We start from the raw sequence: 6,782 nt of genomic DNA, 5'->3' as shown, positions 1-6,782 counted from the left end.
TCCAAGGCGTAGGCTGGCCAGCTGAATCTTACTCTTGTCTGAATCGATGCTCTGCACTCTGCAATAAACATCAATCTGTCTAATCCAATTATCCAGCTTCTCTACATTCAACTCTCCATCATATATCGACAAATCAAATTTAACATTTAATTTAATCAAATATGTTTTCTTTTTATTTTCGGGGCTACTACGAGGTGTGGGAAGTTTTTCTTCTTTCCCTTTGCCATTAGAGTGGTCATGGAGGAGAGATTCTTCTGCTCATTTATCTCGTTTGGAGTTTGCTGAATCTTCTTCTCTACCTTTCTTAAATTCTCTATAAATTTCCTCTACCATGGCTTTCATGGTCATGAAACCATCCATGAACTGGGAGTCTGATTCCAAGGGACTTTCTTCCGACATTTTCCTCTTAGGATAGACTCTTCCAATTTCAGGGTTAGCTTCAACCAATTCTTCTTCTCCTAATTTAAGCTGTGATCTAGTTAGCATTCAACACAAAATCCAGCACAAGCTTGTCTAACCTTAGTAACCTAGAGCTCTGGTACCACTTGATCTGGAATTTATCCAAGAAAAAGAATTAAAGGTATTACAGACTCATGTGCATGGATGTGCCTATGTCACTTTATGCAACGGATCGATAAGATTGCGAAATACATAGACACTGAAGCAGTTAGAGAAAACACAACAGGAAAACATGTAAATACAACCAAATTAATAAGGAGTTCACCCAATGCCCCTGGGCTACGTCTCCTGGTCCAACCTTTAGTGGTGGCCTCTCTATTATGTTTTCAAAGCAGAGTTTTTACAACAATGAGCTCAACGTGAGTCTCACTCAACATATATGAATCAGTAGGACTGGAGTACACAGACTCTCCTTACTGAAACTTGACCTCTACTGGTCACAATAGTATGAGCCCAATCTGAGACTCATACATGACAGGCATATACAGAGGAGTTCGCTTGAACCTCTCAAGCCTTCTCTGGAGTACACAGACTCTCTGACTCTCTCTGGCTCTGTCTCGATGCTACCTTTGCTCTGCATGTCAGCTCGACTTATTTTCTTTGTTCTCTGCTCTTAGCTTTCTTACTCACTTTTCTCACTGCTTTCTAGTTGCTTGCTTTGTCTCTGTCAGTTTGTGGCTTTAAAGCCAATCTACTTATGACTGTTCGTTTCCGCTTCCTAGCGTTCTGGTTCTTCTGCCTCTGTCCGTTTGAATTCCCCTGTTCTGCGTCATCATCACTGTGTAACACTTCACAGGGAGGTGGCCACCTCTTTCATAACGAACTGAGTGTCAGTTCTCTTGGAAATGATTGAATGGTCGTTATTTTCATTTAACTCCTAGATTGCCCACGAACATGATTCCCCTACTAAGTCATTGTTCATGCTAGACTTCAAACTTTATATAACTCGGCCTATTTACCCCGTTGGATTTGGTCATCCATCAGATTGCATGTCCACCGTCGATCTAGAGCCTCCAAATCCTACGGTCTCTGTCCATATCGGGTGGGTAAGTTGCATGATGTTTACCCGTCTGATGTGAGCGGTTTTCTCCCTCTTCCTCCAGACGCGTGTCACCCAGTGTGTGGCATCAGGTGAGACTCGGTTGAAACCGCTTATCGCTCGAAGCCCTTCCGATATCCTGCCGGTTTTCATCTGGGACCCGCCTCTGATGGAATCGACGAATTTCGCATGGTTTTGACTTTTCAGTTCCGATCGCTTGGGGCTTTTCCTTCTTTGAGGGGTTTGCCTGGCGATATGCGATTAACGACTTGTCGCTAATCGCATATCAGAAACCTCCCCCGTTTCTCCAAAAGACCTCCCGTTTTGTTGTTTCATGGCAGTGCGTGTTACCATGGGCCAATGGTCTGCGCGCTTGACCGAGGGTCCTCGTTGCTCCGTGCTGCTCACAAATTACAACTGTTCCGAGGGTATTCCTGATAAGCTCGACCTTTGTAAGTCTTTGGAACTTTGGCATGAATTTTACAGAGTTATGAAAACTTAGAGAGTGTTTTAGGATCCAATTCAGATCAATGGGGAGGTTGATGGTTCCAATCCCCACTTGAACATACACAAATTTATTTTGTTTTAAAAGTTGGGCATTGTTGATTTAACCATTGGCGGGTGCATTGCTGTGAAATTTTCGCTGGTTTGGGGTTTGTTTTAATTTAAATGTGGGAGATGGTTGGATATGGCGTTGCCGCATTGGGCAGGATTCCTAGTCGGCCTAAGCCGTTTTGATCCCCGTTGGCCCTTGAAATATGTGGTCTGTTGATTTGGCATGGTCATTGGGCTATATTAATATATGATATATATATTGACATGGTTGGGGAGGGGTCGGCAGGTTTGTCGGTCTGGTGGGATGTCACCCCAATTATATTTTATTTATTTATTTATAATAACTGTAGTAAAAAATCATCGGTCAAATTTTAGGGGTCACAGAAAAAATTAAGTAGGTGACGATTTGGTCATTTTTGTCTAGCATGAAGTGTCAAAATGTCGCTTAGTTAGTTGCCTCCAATTTTAGCAGATTTCGCTCGGTTTAGTTGGACCGCCAAATTTAGTGAGCCTTCCAAATTTAGCTGGCGACAAAAGTACTGCTCCCTTTGATTGCTAATAACTTGCACATAAGAAGTTGGATTTGAGTGTCATCTGCGCTATTGGAATTAGGATGATGAGCTCTTCATTCTGGTCCTAGTTTCGACAAAATACAAAGACTTGAATTTTTGGGCCTCTCCAGAGCCACCTGGATCATTCCTCCCCACTAAGGAGATTTTGGTCCTCCAAAATCATAAGCATGATTGCATTCTCGATCTGCATAATAATTGCATCTGAGAAGCCACCTTCACTTTCCTTCACCTTTGTACTTTTGAACTCAGAATGATGAAGTCGGCACCTATACCATGTGTAAACCCATAACTACTAATACGTTTGATTACAAGATCAAACATGACTGAAACAACCCAATTCTTTCCAAGAGTTTATAACACACTGGTGGTTAAGTTTGCATCAAAATTTTAATAGAAACCATATCCCAAGCTATCAACTAAAGACTATAAATATCATCATGTTGCATTCATAAGTGATGGAAAACGCTTCACTACTTTTACAATCATTTCGCAACATTTGATTTACAAAATGTGGCCATGCTCAACTATTTATGAATCCCCATTTCTTACCTAACTGGGTTAATGGGTCTTCTTCCTGTAATCTCTTCTCTTGTTGAAAAAGTTCATCGGCTGGTTCCTTTACAAGTTCTTTTTGGTCCTCCTCTAGTCGCTGCCCAGGATGGAGCTCCCAACATGTGGCTCTCTGATGTCCACTCTTGTTGCAATGACTACAAAAGACCTTCTTCATCTCAACTTTCATGACATTGTTCCTACCCTCATGTGGAGAAGGGTCTTCATGTCTTGTCCTCTTTCTTGTTGCCATTTTTTTCTAACACTTGGCAATAGCATGGTTATGGAAACCACAAAACGTGTTTGGTCTTCTATGCCATAAGTTTTTCTCATTATTATCAATCTTCTTGTAATCAAAAGGAACATTAGAATATCAAGACCTTTTATACCTTTCTTGGTTGTATCTTGTGCAAGCCTAGCAAGAAGAATGTGCCTTATCTCTTCCTCTGCAATGTGCACTATCATGGGAATATTGTGATGTGTTCTCAACCTCCTCTTTACTCAATGGTTTTGACAATGGCTTGAGTTCTTTGTTTGAGGAATCCATTTCTTCTGTTGCCTTTAAAAATTCTCCTTCAATGTACCCCAATCCTGCAAATCGAGGCCTTCATACAACCTCCAATGGTTGAGTCATTCCTTGGCCATTAACACCAAGTCCTCCTCCTTTGTACCCCATCTTGGTGAGGAGTCTCATGTTGGTTCCTAAAAGAGGTATCTCAATGTTTCCAATGAAAATAACATCATGAGAAGAAGAAGTTCCATTGTTGACGCCTGATCATCTTCTTTGGCTAGCTCTCCTTTGTCAGTGGAACATTCTCCCATTTGTTCCTCCACAACCTGCTCCAACATGAGCCTCAATTTTCACTTATCTTCTTCTGCATCTTGTAGAAGTCTTATAAGTTCTACATTCTCTTATTTAATTCAATGGTTAATCTCTTCCAACTCTTCAATTCTTTCTTGCTTCAATCTTCTTCCCATGATGACTTTCACAATCCCTGGCAAAATTGTTAGACTACTTTGATACCACTTGATCCGAAAATTTTCGTGAATGCTTTCAAACATAAATCTCCATTATGCAAGAACTTTTATTAACACTTACATTTGCTTGTGAAACATAAGCAATGCATACTCTAAACAACACTTTAGCAAACCATCAACGTAAATAAGAAGAAAATAACCACGAGAAATCAAAACACAACGATATTATAACGAAGTTTGTCTAGTGTGGACTACATCTCCAAGCCTTGGGTCAAGAGTGGGGAGGCCAATTCATTAGTCTTTGCAAGAAGACGAGTAAATAATGAAATATCTATCAATACAAGGATGAAACCCTTATCGAGAGTGGCATATCTCTCCCAAGAGACGTTCTTCTGCAAAGAACTCTCACTCACAAGACGTTCTCCTTCAACATGATAAAGGAATGATCTCTCACAAAGTGGCATAAATGGACTCACACATAAGTGTCATAACATGGTCCTCTTGAATTCGCTGATCATATTCAAGGTATACTCTTCATCATCATATACATCTCAAAATTTTGAGACTAACGCCTATAAACATGACTATTTTTTGGAAAAAACAAGCAAAGTGCCCAGAAACATCAATATACCTCCCATTCTGATGACGCCCTAAAAATTGACTACTCAAATGAAGAAACGGGTTGTGTCATCACATTCATTGTGAAAAATTGTGAAATTTGAGTATAAGTTGACCCTATTCTAAACTATCAAATCTAGGCCTCCAGGGAATCTAAAATATTCCTTACAGATTACTGCGTCAAGATTCCACTACTCAACGTTTTGCCTCTGGAAAATCGTCTACTCAGATTAGAAAACCATATGCACCATCAAACTCTTGGCGAAATTTCGGTTCAGACGAGTATAAACTTGACATGTTTCTGACATCGTGAAATTTCTACCCGCAAGGAATCTAAAGATTCCTCAAAGACTTTCTACTCATGCTTCCACTAGGAATTGGGTGCATCATGGTTCTGCCTTGTCAAGGTTTTTACTCCAGGTCTGAGTTCCGTTATTGTTTTGGGTTCTCCGCACTCCTTCGTTGGCCTCCGCGAATGAATGAAACTAGGTTTATATATAATTTTTTTAGCAGAGAATACCAAGTTCGCCTGGCTGGCACGACAGTTATGGCATGAGTGTTAAGGTTAGATGTTGGCGAGGAGGTCGATGGTTCCAACCCCCGCTCGACCATACACAATTTTATTTTGTTTTAAAAATTGGGCGTCATTTGATTTAATCGTTGGTGGGTGCATTGTTATGAAATCACCACTTGTTTGGGGTTTGTTTTAATTTAAATGTGGGTGGGGGTTGGATATGGGGCCGCTGCATTGGGTGGGCCAACCACCTGGCTGATGGGGGTTCAATCCCTACCGGCCCCCGAAATATGTGGTTTGTTGTTTTGGCATGGTAAATATGGTTTCGGAGGGGTTGGCGAGTCTACCAAACTTGTGGCCCGCCACCCCAATTATATTTTACTCATTTATTTTTAATAACTGTAGCAAAAAACCATTGGTCGGATTTTATGGGTCATTGGGAAAATTAAGTAGATGACAATTTGGTCGTTTCCATTCTTGCAAAGTGTCAAAATGTTGCTCAGTTAGCTGCCGCCAATTTTAGCGAATTCTGCCAGATTTAGTCAGTCCGCCAGATTTAGTGAGCCTTCCAAATTTAGCTGGCGACAAAAGCACTACTCCTTTTGACTTGAACATTGACTGCCAATAACTTGCACATATGAAGTCAGATTTGAGTGACGTCTACGTCGTTGGAATCAGGATGATGAGCTCTTCATTCTAGTCCTAGTTACGATGAAATCCAACTATTTTGATTTTTGGGCCTCTCTAGAGCCACTTAGATCTTTTCTTTATATCCTTTCTCAAGGATACAACTTCTACTTCTACCTTCTCACAATTTCTCTCCCATTTTGCTAGTTAGTTCATAAGGTTTTCTTCTTTTCTTTTTGCCTCTTCGAGTTGGATCTTTTAGAGGATTATTGCTTCTTCATTTGAATTAGGGTCTCTCTTTTCATATTTTTGAGATAGTTTCTTTCTCAAGGATTTAACAGCCTCCTCCCACATTTACCAAAGTAACTAATTGATCGGGGTAAACATGTGACAAGAAGTTACTATGATATGATTCGACCTCCTAAGTCACCTTAAGGAAGTGGAATCGATGGAAATACACAATACATACCTTCCACATCAGCAACAAGACTCTTGGGAACCATCCCAACCTCTCAAGTAACCATCCCTTGGGTCCCACTGAGTTTTGAGACCATTAAACCCTCAGACGCTCCCTTGGTATGGGCATGCATGCGTTCGGGAGGCTCTGGATGCTCCCACAACATGGGTATGCATGCATCCAAGGACTTTTCTGCCTAGTGTTTTCTCTGTGTCTCTGGGATTTGGGCCACTTTTTCAGGCCCAAAACTCATTGAAACTTTCAAAATCCATAATTTACATAATGAAAAGACTTACAAATCAAAATTGAGTCCAGGACTAAGGCTGACCATCCTCAACCGGGATTGACATTCTGTCAAAAACTTGGCATCAATGTAATCTACAGGAAATGAATACAAGACATAGCACAAATGAT

The sequence above is a fragment of the Pinus tabuliformis genome, chromosome 7 (assembly GCF_031772625.1).
Source record: "Pinus tabuliformis cultivar Carrire ecotype Pingquan chromosome 7, CPIR1, whole genome shotgun sequence".
In the NCBI taxonomy this organism is placed as follows: domain Eukaryota; kingdom Viridiplantae; phylum Streptophyta; class Pinopsida; order Pinales; family Pinaceae; genus Pinus; species Pinus tabuliformis.
This window is presented reverse-complemented; position numbering follows the sequence as displayed.